Source organism: Gopherus evgoodei, chromosome 13 (genome assembly GCF_007399415.2).
Source record: "Gopherus evgoodei ecotype Sinaloan lineage chromosome 13, rGopEvg1_v1.p, whole genome shotgun sequence".
NCBI classification, from domain to species: Eukaryota; Metazoa; Chordata; order Testudines; family Testudinidae; genus Gopherus; species Gopherus evgoodei.
In genome coordinates, this window is record NC_044334.1 from 51,896 (window position 1) to 67,191 (window position 15,296).

The 15,296-nt window shown below is 47.8% G+C and overlaps 1 protein-coding gene across 1 annotated transcript in view; it reads right to left on the bottom strand.

Annotated features, from left to right (window-relative positions):
• Positions 1 to 15,296, bottom strand: part of ZNRF3 (zinc and ring finger 3) — a gene marked incomplete at its 3' end in the record, with an annotated part of 181,143 nt that overhangs the window by 51,889 nt on the left and 113,958 nt on the right. The window lies entirely within an intron of this gene.

Consider the following 15,296-nt stretch of genomic DNA (forward strand, 5'->3'; position numbering starts at 1 on the left):
GCCTCTGCACAACTATATCAGAGAACATAAGAGTATGGTTTTGTGGGGAGCAACATCATAACCTGGTGCTGAGCTCTGACTAGGATTTAATATTTGCAATACAGTAGCCCCCAGAGACCTGCATCAGAATCAGGAACCCACTGTGTGATGTGCTAGAAGTTCCCATCTGGACTCCTCTGCAGCCTGGGACAGTTACCCAACCACTCTGGCTCACTTTCTACCTCTGCAAAACAAGAAAACACCACTCTTCTTCCTAAGGGGTGGTGCGGTGGAGTTAATACTTATGAAGCACCTTTGAAGATGAAAAGGCTGTTTTAGTGCTAAATATTTTTATTGGAGTCCGTACACTTCTGAGCTCTGTCAAATCACAATTGAGATCAGATTTGCCAGTAACAGATGGACTGGAAGCCAGTGGTGCGAAACAGTTAGGAAGCCAAAAGCAGGAAAACACTCCAAAGGAAGATTGATAGTGTCAGACAAATCAGAAATTACTTTGAACTTAAAATGTTATTCCAGTCTAGAGTTTTCCTCAAACAGGGAGCAGCCCAGCACAGTCCTCTCCTTGAGAAAGAGCAATGATGAATGAATATAGCCATGGGGCACGGCAACAGTAACCCAGAGCATTTGCATTGACAAACATACAGAAAAATATTCCCAGACCAAAAAAAACAAAAACAAAAACACCCTAACACTGCAATAGTGCCCAAATCCCTCAGCTAGGATCGGGGCCCCTTGTACTAGGTATGGTACCGAGATACTGTCTCTGCCCCAAACAATTAATTACCTAATTTGTAAAGAGACCCAGCTAGACAGTGTAAACCAGGATTATAAAAATAAAATCCCGGCAGTTAACACAGGTCAGATAATACACAAGCTGATGGTCCCAGGTCATCTGAAAGAGATAGCTCCTGTAAAGCAAAGGCAGGTGCAAATATGTGTATTAGGGGGTCACCCAAAGAGGGCAGAGTTAAGGTTGCATAGCAGGTACCTGAACTCCTCCCCAGCACATAAGCCTGTCTTGATGTCTTGTGAGATCTGCAACTTTCACACCCTGCAGGTAATTTTACCACACGGTTCTCCCAGTCATCACAAACTCAACTATCTATAGTCCAATAATCAAATCCCCATCACTGTTACCTGGCTCTTCCTAACAATGGGTTCCCACGTCAGTCTGAGAGGCTATCATGACATCTGGAGGGCGGATTCCAACTATAGGATTGTTATCCTCTAATCCAGCTTGATATTATTCTTCCCCGAGACTTTCATCCTCCTTAGCAGCACAGAGGCTGTCAGGCTGGGTGTGGGACCATTCTACCACATCCCTGAAAGTCTCGGCTAAGTACCTCACATATGTCAAAGGCTGTTAGAAAGAAGATGGTGATCTATTATTCTCCGCATCCACCAGACTAGGACAAGTAGTAATAGGCTTCATCTGCAGCAAAGAAGATTTAGAAAGTTTTTCCTAATATCTAAACTATAAAGAAAGTTAAGCTCTGGAACACGCTTATAAAGGGAGGTTGTGGAATCCCCATCACTAAGGTTCTAAGAACAAGTTGGACAAACATGTCAGGGATGGTCTAGGTTTATCTGGTCCTGCCTGAGTGCACGGGGCTGGACTTAAGGACTTCAAGGCCTCTTTCAGCCCAATGACTCTATGCATCTCTCTCCTTTGATCACACACATGGGAGTCAGGGACAGGGACTCACACTTCTAGAGAGAGGCACAGCCCCTAAGATCACCTCATATCACAAAATCACAGCTCTGACAAGCTGCTCCAGCTAATCCCTCCACTATCCATACAGCTACATATAATATATTAATTGTAATTGGAGTGCATGCAGATAATCCCCAGAGGCTCCAGTCAACTCCAACAGGACAGAGTTAAGGTTGCATGGATGTGTATCGTAACTCTGTATTTCCTAGTTTTTAGAAGTCTGTGTTTTGCTGAACTTAAATGTTCTGGAAGGGCACAAAATACCACTGACTACCTTAATTCTGCATTAACAAAAGTTTTTTGGAAGTGAATATAGTGCTATAGTTACACCCTCTTCCTGTACAGCAAAACAAACACTATAGCTATTTAACACTACCAATGACTTGAAAGAATAGTGGAGGGCCATGATCTGATCCTTGAAGGAACCACTAGAAATGCACCCATTCAGTGATGATCCCCAGTTAACAAGTTACATTTTGAGACCTGTGAGTTAGCCAGTTCAAAGCAAGTCTACCCCAAACAGTAGTTGGAACATCTATGCACTGCTGGGAGCTGTGAGCCCTAGTGCAGGAGATGCAACAGAGCAGCCACTAAGGAGCTCAAGCACCAAATTTTTCAGCATAGAACAGACTTTTAGTGGGATAGTGAAGATTCTCATCTTCTGAAGAGTAAAATATCCAAGGAGTGTCTCCCTAACAAAAACATTTATAATGGGAGAAGGAGAAGAAAGAGGTAAATCCCTTATCACAGTCTTTGTTTAATCCTGAGCTGATGGTTCAGGACCAGACTTCAAAAAGAAACTGCTGAGTTTCAGTTCACTTGCAAAATTTGACACCATCAGCTCAGGATTAAAACAAAGACTGTGAATGGCTAGCCAACTACAAAGGCAGTTTCTCCTCCCTTGGTGTTCACACCCCCACTGCTAGAAGAGGGCCTCATCCTCCCTGACTGAACTAACCTCGTTATCTCCAGACTGATTCTGGCCTGCATATTTATACCTGCCTCTGGAAATTTCCATTACATACATCTGACAAAGTGGATATTCATCCACGAAAGCTCATGCTCCAATACATCTGTTAGTCTATAAGGTGCCACAGGACTCTTTGTTGCTTGAATCTAGAAAGGAGTCTCAGGACATTTTTCAATATGAAAGAATTTGGTATCGGCAAGGTACAACCTGTAGTGAAAGATTCTCAGTTCTTATACATAAATGGGAAGCATACTGACAAGTTAACTACGGGCTTGGCTACACTGGAGAGTTGCAGCGCTGGTGGTGGGTTTACAGCACTGCAACTAATACACCGTCCACACTTGCAAGGCACATCCAGGGCTGTATCTCCCTGGATACAGCGCTAGCTGTACTCTACCTCTGCCTGGGGAATAACGACTGCAGCGCTGGTGATGCAGCACTGCTCTGCCAGTGTGGCCACCAAAAGCGCTGTTATTGGCCTCCAGAGAAATTCGGAAGTATTCCAGAATGCCTGTTCAGCCACTCTGCTCATCAGTTCGAACTCTACTGCCCTGGACTCAGGTGACACGCCCTTTAAATGCCCTGGGAATTTTAAAAATCCCCTTCCTGTTTGCTCAGCCAGGTGTGGAGTGCAATCAGTGAATCTTTCCAGGTGACCATGCCTCCACGAGCCAAACGAGCTCCAGCTTGGAGCAATGGCGAGTTGCTGGACCTCATCAAGTGTTTGGGGGGAGGAAGCTGTGCAGTCACAGCTGCGCTCCAGCCGTAGGAATTACAATACCTATGGACAGATATCAAGGGATATGATGGAAAGAGGCCATGACCAGGACGCGCTGCACTGCAGGGTTAAAGTGAAGGAGCTGCGGAATGCCTATTGCAAAGCCCATGAGAGAAACTGCGGCTCTGGTGCTGCCCTCACAATCTGCCGTTTTTACAAAGAGCTGAACGCGATACTTGGGGGTGACCCCACCGCCAATCCAAGGACCACGATGGACAGTTCAGAGCTGGGGGGGAGGAGGAAATCGAGAGTGAGGGTACTGGGATGGGGGGGAGACACCCCGGAGTCCCAGGAAGCATGCAGCCAAGAGCTCTTCTCAAGCCAGGAGGAAGGTAGCCAGTTACAGCAGCCGGTACTTGGTGAAGGACAAGCAGAGGAGCGGGTTCCCAGTAAACGGCTTGTATTTTCAGGATGGAAATGTTTTAGGAGAGGAGGGTGGGTTAGGGCTGCATGCATGCATGCCTAGATGTGGAATAGCCCATTGATGTGGTCTATCACGTCACGGTAATCGGCCTCGGTAATCTCTTCAAAAGTTTCAGCCAGAGCGTGGGCAATGCGCTTGTGCAAGTTTACAGGGAGAGCCACTGTGGTCCTTGTCCCAGTCAGGCTAACGCGGCCGCGCCACTGTGCTGTGAGGGGTGGGGGGACCATGGCTGCACACAGGCAAGCTGCATAGGGGACAGGGCGGAATCCGCATTGCTGTAGAAGACCCTCCCGCTCTTCCCAGGTGACCCACAGCAGCGAGATATCTTGCAGGATCAACTCCTGTGGAAAATGTTGGGAGACTGTTCAGTGTAGGTGCCCCCTGAAGCTGTCTGCTTCTGGGCTGTACTGGGGTTTTTGTGTGTTGGGGAAAGCAATCAATCAGTCCCCCTCACTCACCATTTCGGAGCTCCTGTGGGTTGTGTGTGCTCTCTTTGGAATGGGAAAATTATACTAAAGTGAAGACTGTAAACTCCTTCACTGTGTGGGAATAACTGTCTGAGATATAAACAATGCTGCCTCTGTTAACTGTTGCCTTTTTTGCCTTTCTACAAGCAACCTTGACTTCTTGGATGCCTGTATTATCAACAGCTGAAAGACTCCAAAATCTCCAGAAGAAGCTGCGAAAAAGCAAAGACGACCTGCTGCAAGCAGTTATGGATCACTCTGCCAGAGAGAAATAAAAAACTGCAGGACTGGAGCAAAAAAGAAAGCAGGACCCGCCAGAGAGAAACAGCGGCCAGGAAGAAAAGCACAAAGCAGCTGATAAGCATCCTGGCATGGCAAGCGGACTCTATCCAGGCGCTCAGAGACATTCAGGTAGAGCACTACTGTGCCACCCTCGCACCAAAGCTCTTTCACTTGTGCCCCCGTGTCAGCTCAAAACCCCCTTCCCCAGCATCCACGTTCTTACCACCATCACCAGCTGCCTCCAATACTGTACGTTCACCAACCAGCCCTGAGAACTACGACCCTTACCCTCTGCACTCAACCCCCATCACCATGCAGTATAGGCATCCTGAAGTGCAGCAGTCATTGCACAGCACTCCAGACAGCACACATTCAAACCTGTGACTGTACAGTTCACCACTGTACTCCCCTGCCCTTTTAGGTTTCGAAAATGTTGTGTGTGTCAAGAAAGTTATTTTCTTTTCAATAAATGAATTCTTGGCTTTGAAAACAGTCTTTATTATTGCAGAAAGTAAAAAGATACTGTAGCCCAGGAAAGAAACAGGCACTGCAAATCAGCTTAGGAAAAACAGATTCCTACTAACATTGTAATCACTGCACTTCACTCCTGTGCAAGGCACCAAACATTACTGTTGGGTTTTCACCCTCAAATTCCTCCCTCAATGCATCCCTAATCCTTGAAGCCCTGTGCTGGGCCTCTCTAGTAGCCCTGCTCTCTGGCTGTGCAGATTCAGCCTCCAGGCGTTGAATCTCGGAGGTCCATGCCTGACTGAATGTTTCACCCTTCCCTTCACAAATATTATGGAGGGTACAGCACACGGATATAACTGCAGAGATGTTGCTTTCCCCCAAGTCTAGCTTCCCATACAGAGATCTCCAGCGCCCCTTTAAACGGCCAAAAGCACACTCCACAGTCATTCGGCACCGGCTCAGCCTGTAGTTGAACCATTTCTTGCTCCTGTCAAGCTTCCTTGTATACGGTTTCATGAGCCAAGGCATTAACGGGTAAGCAGGGTCTCCAAGGCTCACAATGGGCATTTCAACGTCCCCTACTGCGATCTTCCGGTCTGGGGAAAAAATCCCTGCCTGCAACTTCCTGAACAGGCCAGTGTTCCAAAAGATGCGTGCATCATGCACCCTTCCAGGCCAGCCTGTGTTCATGTCAATGAAACGCCCATGGTGATCCACAAGCGCCTAGAGAATCATAGAGAAATAGCCCTTCCAATTAATGTACTCGGATGCTAGGTGGGGTGGTGCCAGAATAGGAATATGCGTCCCATCTAATTGCCCCTCTGCATTAGGGAAACCCATTTGTGCAAAGCCATCGAGAATGTCCTGCATGTTCCCCAGAGCCACGGTTCTTCTTAGCAGGATGCGATTAATGGCCCTGCAAACTTGCATCAAAACGATCCCAATGGTCGACTTTCCCACTCTAAACTGGTTCCCGACCAATCGGTAGCTGTCTGTGGAGTTGCCAGCTTCCAGACTGCAATAGCCACCCACTTCTCCACCAGCACGGCAGCTCTCAATCTTGTGTCCTTGCGCCGCAGGGTGGGGGTGAGCTCAGCACACAGTCCCATGAAAGTGGCTTTTCTCATCCGAAAGTTCTGCAGCCACTGCTCGTCATCCCAGACTTCCATGATGATGTGATCCCACCACTCAGTGCTCGTTTCCCCAAGCTCAAAAGTGGCGTTCCACAGTGCTGAGCATTTCCGTGAATGCCAGCAGCAATTTCGTGTCATACATGTCAGGTGACTCGCTATCATCATCAGACTCCTCATCACTTTGGATCATAAGGAATAGCTCAACTGCCAAATGTGATGTGCTGGCAAGACTCATCAGCATACTCCTCAGCAGTTTGGACTCCATTTCCCACAGAAATTGCGCTGCATAGAAACCATTGAGAGAGTCAAGATGGCGCCAAACGTGGACGGAAAAACAGGGATTACTGGGATTTGAAGCAATGCATCACGGGGTGTTGGGACAGGAAGCAGAATGACCTGCACACTCCACCCCCTTCCCACAACCCACAGCGCCAAAATGGGACGAGGTGCTCTGTGGGATAACTGCCCATAATGCACCACTCCCAACAGCGCTGCAAATGTGGCCACACTGCAGCGCTTTCCCTACACAGCTGTACGAAGACAGCTGTAACTCCCAGTGCTGCACAACTGCAAGAGTAGCCAAGGCCTACAGCTCCAAGATGAAACGGTTACCATACTACACAAAAATCATGGGTATTGGAAGGGGCAGATTCTGACTCCGAACTGAGATCAAGAACCATAACATCCCAAATGTTCCTATAAGTGTGTAGCAACAGCATGTTGAAATTATTCTGAATAGGGCATGTAGTATGAACTCCTAGTAAACATGTTTATACAGCTAGGAGAGATTTTCAGTAGAAGACATGAGAACTTCTGAAGCCCAGAACTAGAATATGTCTGAGAGTGACAAAGTCCCTATACATTTTTTTTGGGAGGGGTGGGAGATGGGGGGGTTACACAGAAGAAAACAGTTTACTAGAAGATGAATGCAGCAGTCAGTGCTTTCATGTAGCAGGAATCCAGAGGAACCTGCATGGAAGACTATTGACGTTCCATCAGCCAAAGCTGCAGACACTGGAGGGATGAAAGGGAGTGTTTCCCCAAATTTTACCTCCTATGCAGCAAGGCTAATGCAACTGGCTCTGTGGATGAGGGGAAAGCAGTGTTATTCCTTGACTTTAGCAAAAAGCTTTTGATACGGTCTCCCACAGTATTCTTGCTGGCAAGTTAAAGAAGTATGGGCTGGATGAATGGACTATAAGGTGGACAGAAAGCTGGCTAGATAGAGCTCAACAGGTCTAGCTGGCAGCCGGTATCAAGCAGAGTGCCTCAAGGGTTGGTCCTGGGGCAGGTTTTGTTCAATGTCTTCATTAATGATCTGGAGGATGGCGTGGACCGCACCCTCAGCAAGTTTGCAGATGACACTAAACTACAAGGAGTGGTACATATGCTGGAAGATAGGGATAATATACAGCAGTACCTAGACTTAGAGGATTGGGCCAAAAGAAATCTGATGAGGTTCAACAAGGACAAGTGCAGAGTCCTGCACTTAGGACGGAAGAATCCCATGCACTGCTACAGACTAGAGACCGAATGGCTAGGCAAAAGTTCTGCAGAAAAGAACCTAGGGATTACAGTGGACAAGAAGCTGGATATGAGTCGACAGTGTGCCCTTGTTGCCAAGAAGGCTAACAGCATTTTGGGTTGTATAAGTAGGGGCACTGCCAGCAGATCGAGGAATGTGATCATTCACCTCTATTCGGCATTGGTGAGGCCTCAGCTGGAGTGCTGTGTCCATTTTTGGGCCTCACACTACAAGAAGGACCTGGAAAAATAGGAAAAAATAAAAAGTCCAGCGGAGGGCAACAAAAGTTATTAGGGGCCTAGAGCACATGACTTATGAGGAGAGGCTGAGGGAACTGGGATTGTTTAGTCTGCAGAAGAGAAGAATTGGGGGGGGAGGGGGGAAGATTTGACAGCTGCTTTCAACTACCAAAGAGGATGGATCTAACTGTTCTCGGTGGTAACAGATGACAGAACAAGGAGTAATGGTCTCAAATTGCAGTGGGAGAAATTGAGATTGGATATTAAGAAAAAAACTTTTTCTCTAGGAGGGTGGTGAAGCACTGGAATGGGTTACCTAGGCAGGTTGTGGAATCTCCTTCCTTAGAGGTTTTTAAGGTCAGGCTTGACGAAGTCCTGGCTGGGATGATTTAGTTGGGGATTGCTCCTGCTTTGAGCAGGGGGTTGGACTAGATGACCTCCTGAGGTCCCTTCCTACCCTGATATTCTATGATTCTTAATTCCTGGTTGCCTCCCTGCTGCACAGAGTTTTTAATCTTACATAGATCTATACACCACAGTGTGAATCACAGATACTAAGGCATCTAAAAAAAAAAAGTTAGCTGCTGCTAGAGTAGTTATATCTATAGAAACAAAGTGAAGGTATTTTTATTTGTAGGGTTTATTATGATAATCACCCTAGTATCTTACTGTACGTTTTTAACTGTAATGATCTTTTTTTTTTTTTAATTTCAATGTACTACTTGATTGGGAATCTCTAACTTTCCCTCACTTCTCCACCATCCTCTTTGCCTCCTGCTTCTGAGTCCTCAGATGCATCCAACACCCTTTTGTCACATCTTTCAGCTCCTACTTTCACTCAAGTGTCATTTGAGCATCTCATAATTATCTTCCACCACAGTTACTCCCCTCTCACTTGACTGCTCAACTAATTTCCATTGATTTTATGAGTTCCCGTTTATGCTGTCTAAATCTTGTCCTATCTGCCACTCACTCATAGGTCTCCTCAAACCCCTCTTCTGCATTGTAGTGTCTACTCTCCTCCTCCCTCGATCCCCCCTTGGCTACAGTTCCTTATCAACAGTTTCCACCAGCTCTACCTAGTGCTCTTCCCTTCTCCACTCCAATCGCCTTCCCACCAACACAAGCACAAATCCAGATTCCATATCTGCATCTCCCCCTTCCTTCTCCTAGCATCTAGTTGACAACTGGCCCAACCCTGACGTTCCTTCCATCTGCATCCTCTACACCTCTCATATCTGTCCATCACCCCTCTTGTGCCAAGATTCCTAACCTCATGCCCATCTCCTTCTGTGATGGAGAGTACTTACCCCGCTCTGTTCCTGCAGGGTTAACCATACCCTGTAGGCCAACAGGCCATGCCCTCTTGCCCTTGCTGGGCATGCTCTAACTGCAGGCCAAACATAAAAAAAGAGGGTAGCCCAACTCAGTCTGGGCTGGCTGGGAAGGAGAGCAGATGTGTTGCAGGCATCTGCCCAGAAGCTATCAGAGCCCCATGCCACAGAGACCAGCCACACCGAGACCCCAGTGAGTACCAGCTCTGAGGCCCATGGGGGAAAGGAGTCACTGGAAATCTTGCCTGCCTAGCACCCCAAGGAGATTGAGGACCTGCACACTATGGAGCCAGAAGACAGGGTAGGAAGTAGTCCAGTGGAACCAGACATTGATCCAAGGGGGTACCGGGAGCGGATTCAGTGTGTTTTGGTATGATCCTACTGACCTGACCCAGTGACAGGACCACTCACCCCGATAGAGCCCTTGGCTGGGACATGGTAGAGTAAGGTGGGCGCGGGTTCCCACCCCTGGCTGCCAGCCTCATCACTGGGTGGTGGCATGCTCCCATTTGGCCACAAGGTCCAAGCTTGTTGCTGACTTGCCCCAGCCAGGAGGCTGTGGGACCCTAAACAGTGAGGGTTCCCTGGCCAGCCCTACAGACTCTGACCACTAGGCAATTCAGCCCTGTGCTTAAGAGCAGCCACCTTGACCCCGACACCAACACCCCATGACAGGATGTACTCACCCTGTGACAATTGGCAGAGAGCACAGGCAACAACCAGAACCTCCTGAAAGTTCCACACCAGAGAGGGCCAGAGACAAAACCTTCCCACCCCCTATTCTGGTTTGTTAAAGATGGAGACAGAAAAGGTTTTGAAATGGCTACTGGAAAGTCAGCAACAGGCAGTGCAGGAGCAGCATCAGGCGCAGCTGCTACAACAGATGGCCATGCAGCAGCAGCTGGTATGGGAGATGGCTGTCCAGCTGCAGGAATGCCTGGTAAAGAAGATGGTGATGCGGCTGCAACCAACCACCTCACCTGCCCCAGAGCAATAAGCTGATTGGGGCCCAAGTGGAGGAGACTGTCACACTGGAGCAATTCACCCAGATCCTCCCTAGTAAGGGGGAAGGAGTGGGTCCAGGGACATTGCCTAGCTACCCGTGCAGAGGCCATTTCCTTAATGGAGGAATACCTGAATGCCAAAGGGTCTGAAACGTGAGTCCATAATCTGGAGAGCCTAAGGAGCTGGAGTCAGCTGGTGGATTGGGGAGGGGGGACACGCAGTCCTGAGATAGGGAGTCCTCGGGACCAACCCAGGCCATTAGCAACAGTATGAACACCAGCAAGGAGGCGTGAACACTCGGGGGGGGGTGTCTTGAGATCGGAACCACCAGCCAGGGGGCCCTGGCCATTGCAGCTATGACTAAATGTAGGTGGCCAGCCTCCAGGCAAGAAAAAGGGGCCTATGCTCCTGGTATCCCTGTGGGTGAATGGCAGGGAACTACTGGGCAACAAAGGCCCGGATGGCTCAGGAAAAGGTCCCTCCGTCCAGCCAGAGACACCGATACACACCCCCACAGGCAGAGGTGCCAGTGGAGGCTGACTAGGGCTGGCTGGACATTGACGGAGACTTCCTAAGGAAGCAGAGGGATGCAAGTCTGAGCTGAGCCTGGGAACACATGGCGGGCCCCAAGCAGGAAGATGGTGCTGGCAAACAACCACCTCAAGCACCCCAATTCGAGGTGCATGATGATTGCCTCTGCCAGCTGGCTAAGGAACCTCAAACTCAGGAAGAATTCCAGCAATTGCTGGTCCTGCAGAGGTTCCTGCACAGCTTACTATGCCTAATGCACTCCATGCCCTGGGCAGGACACTTGTTGAGTGAGAAGATCCTGCAAGAGGTGGTAGGGAGGATTTCTGGCCAGGTATCTCAGGCGAAGTTTGGGACTTCTGCACCACCTGCCCTAAGCACCCCACCAATACCACTGCCTGTAGTTGGGGTCCACTTTGAGTGGATTGGTATGGACCTGATAGGGCCTCTGGAGAAGAGTGGGTTGGGTGCCAGTATATTCTCATAGTGGTAGATTATGTGCCCTGGTACCCCAGGCCATGTCATTGCAGATGGCCACGGCCCCCATAATAGCTGCTGAGCTTCTAAAAATCTTCACCTGGGTAGGAATACCCAGGAAGATACTAACTGACCAGGGGACCAATGTCTCAAATTAAATGGCAGAGCTGTCCCAGTTATTAAACATTCTGGATCACTAGGTCACACTGCCCTGCATAGAAGGGCAGCCCTATTGACTCTGGCCATTAAGCCATGCTGCCCTGCACAGAAGAGTAGCTACCTTGACCCTGACCTGACACCCCATGACGGGGTGTATTTACCCTAAGACACACTCCCTTTATCTTGCTGCCTCTGGAATACTCACTTCTCTCTAAAAAGGGCCACAGCCTTCTGTAACCTGTTCATATCTTGTTCCTGAAAGCTCCTGGTGCTCACAAAGACCTGGATCCCTCCATCTGATGAGACTTCTGCAGCTGCCTTCTCTCATGGAGCTCTCTCCTCCCCCCCTCCCCCCGCCCTAGATGAGGCTGTGGCAAAAAATTGGACTGCTTAACAGGGAAGGAGAGCTAATAACAAATTACACCACTAAGTTGTAAGTGTTTAATGCCTATTTTGCTTTAGTCTTCATGCTAAAAAACAAAAACACACACACACACACACACAAACTGTGACCAGATGCTTAACCACACGTTAACAACAAGGTGGAAGGAAAAGAACAAGGAAAGAACTGGTTAAAGAATATTTAGATAAGCTAGATGTATTGATGTTGGCAGGGCCTGATGAAATTCACCTCAGAGTATATAAGCAGGAAAAGACCTCCCAGTCTAAAATACAGTGGCTGGACACCGTCACATTCCTGTCCCTCACAGGCAACTGTCATGAAGAACAGAACATTAGGGAGGCACATAATTCATTTGGGGGCCTCTATGTTGTCCAAGTGACAGCATGAGAACTAACCATGATAATGTGTAAATTAAAATACAAAACCTGTTTTAAAAAAGAAGTTCTCTCAGTGTAAGAAAGATATACAGCCATAGCATCTCCCATATACATCAGCAGCAGGATTTTAACCAGGATCTTCAGGTTCTCCAGCTCAGACCCCTACCCACTTAAACTATAGGAGTAACTGATAGCCTTTTTGTGGACTAGCCACCAGGAGGAGGATTTGGCACACATTTTCCCAATAGGTCAGATGAGATGAGAAATACTAGATTCCGTCCCTTAGAAGGGAGTGTGGTTCAGTGGCTAGAGACAGGTAGTCAAAACTGGAATGACGACTCTGAAAAGCAGTGTGGCTGACTGGATAAGTTAAGTCTGCCTTGTTAGAGACCTGGGCTCTATTTCTCACTGTGCATACAATGATGTTGTGTAACCTTCCCAAACAACCAACCACCAACAAACACTAATGGGGGCTTGTAGCTCATCCTTGACACCATCTACGGTTGGGGCTCAATGTCTTAGTCAATAATAAGGGTAGTGATAGTGTGGAAAGAAACAGTCGGCAGAAGTGAGATCTGAACTCATGGTCCTCTGGCTGCCAGCTCTGTCACATTTGCTCTGGCGTATATGGGTATTTAGGGCAGATGTTTCTCTCTCTCACCATATCATCATCATCATCATCACCACCACCACCACCACCACCACCACCACTTCTAAATGTGGCAGCAGATTTGTCTTTGCATTTGTTCTTCTAAAAACACTAACAGATATCTACACGTAACTGAGATTATAATAATTGCTACATGAAGGAGCAGTATATATAATAGAGCACAGGATATTGGATTTTTTGTAAAAGGGATTTGCAGAAAGGTGACACTTGTACAATGAAACCTCTACAGTAGGGGCGGGCAAACTACAGCCTGGGGGCCACATCTGGCCCTTTCAATGTTTTAATCTGGCCCTCGAGTTCCCACCAGAGAGTGGATCCGGGGCTTGCAGCACTCCAGCAGGGGCTTGCCCCGGCTTCATGCATGCCGTGGTTCTGCACGGCTCATAGAAGCAGCGGCATGTCCCCACTCCAGCTCCTAAGCACAGGGTCAGCCAGGGGCCTTTGCACGCTGCCCCTACCCCAAATGCTGCCCCCGCAGCTCCCACGGCCATGTGGAACCACAACCAATGGGAGCTGCAGGGGCAGTGCCGTGGATAGGGCAGCGTGCTAAACTGTCTGGCTGCACCACCGCATAGGAGCTGGAGGGGGGACATGCCATTGCTTCTGGGAGCTGCTTGAGGTAAGCACCGCCTGGAGCCTACACCTCGACCCCCTCCAGTGCCCCAAATCTCTTGGTCCCAGCCCGGAACACCTTCCTGCACCCCCAATCTCTCATCTCCAGCCCTACCCCAGAGCCCATACACCCAGCTGGAGCCTTCACCCCCCAACACCCTGCCCCAGTCCAGAGCCCCCTCCCACACCCTCAACTCCTCATATCTGGCCACACCCAACCCCCAAATTTCATGAGCATTCATGGCCCGCCATACAGTTTCCATACCCATATGTGGCCCTTGGGCCAAAAAGTTTGCCCATCCCTTCTCTACAGCAACCTTAGCCCTTCACTCATTATAAACTATCTCTAGTTTGCAGCACCCACTGCTAAATCAGTCATGGGGCCACCAGACAGCTCTGCCAAAGCAACTCACTTATGGCCTGATATGCTAAGACCCCAACACTCTAGGGCATGCTTTGGTGTTTAATTTGCCAACTTCACAGATTCTGTTTGCAACGTTTCATAATCAAGCTGCTTTGCTCATTTCCAAAAGTCTGAAGGTCATTTCCTGCCAGTGTAATTGCTCCTTACCCTACAACCAATTAAACATCCCTCCAGCAACATGGTTTGGATTTAAAAAAATAAGTAAAAGTCATTCCCACCTTAGTGCAAAGAAGAAAAGGGTGCAAGGTGAGGACACAGAAGTTGCTAAGGTGATAGAAACCTTCAAAATCATTGGCAGAGCTCTGGAGTCAGCTCTTGGCTATAGCACAGAATTAATTTAGGCAAATTATTTTCCTTCTCTGTGTCAGTTTACTTACCAGTAGAATGGGGATAGTACTGACATACCTGCCAAGAGGGCTATAAAGCAGACAGATTAAGGTTGCACTGAGAGCCTCTGGTGGAAGATGCTACTGATGTGCAAAATGTTAAACAGCCATTTGTTTTACAAGAATAATAATCTGAATCTCTCTTCTGATATCAACTCACGATATTGCTTTTTTAAAGCTCCTTCACCCCAACAATAGCTTAGGAGAAATGAAACAGAGCTTATTTCCCTCTTCAACTTCTCTGAAAATGGGTTATATTTGACAAGTGAAATACATTTGATCACTGAAATGGTAAAAATTATTGACATTGGCCATCCATCTGTTTTAGGTTTTGAGCTGTTTGTGGAGCAACACATAATGAACATACATTCCAGAGAAACCACATCATGCCTCTATTCTGGAATGTTTCAGATCTACCTCCAGCAGTGATAAAGAAACCCACTGCCCACAAGGCTCTAGAGTCTCTTCTAGACACTTGATAATTTATCTGGTTGTCTTCTGTTTATTTGTTTTTTTGTTATCAGCAGTGTCCTTACAACAGCATGAGAAAATAGCTCCCTAAAAGGTACAAAAATTGCTCTGGCATTTAATCAACACATCACTTGCTTGTACAAACATTTAAAAACCCCCACTGACAATGGAACATTATCCCACCATGGGACAGTGACCCAGCAAAGTTTACCACCACTTTAAGACTGACTGCTGATGAACATCAAATCTTACCTGCTTGAGATGAATGTTTAAAGGTACTCCAACTCCCTGGCTGCAGGCAGATCTCACTCTCAAAAGGTATTCAGAGGGGTTTTGCTGTTTTTACAAAAGCCATTTAATTTCAGGAAACAGCCCAAATCATACAGCATATGTGCAGACTTGACTCTGTTCCACCTTTACTTATTAGTCAAGAAGGGAAGTTTGATC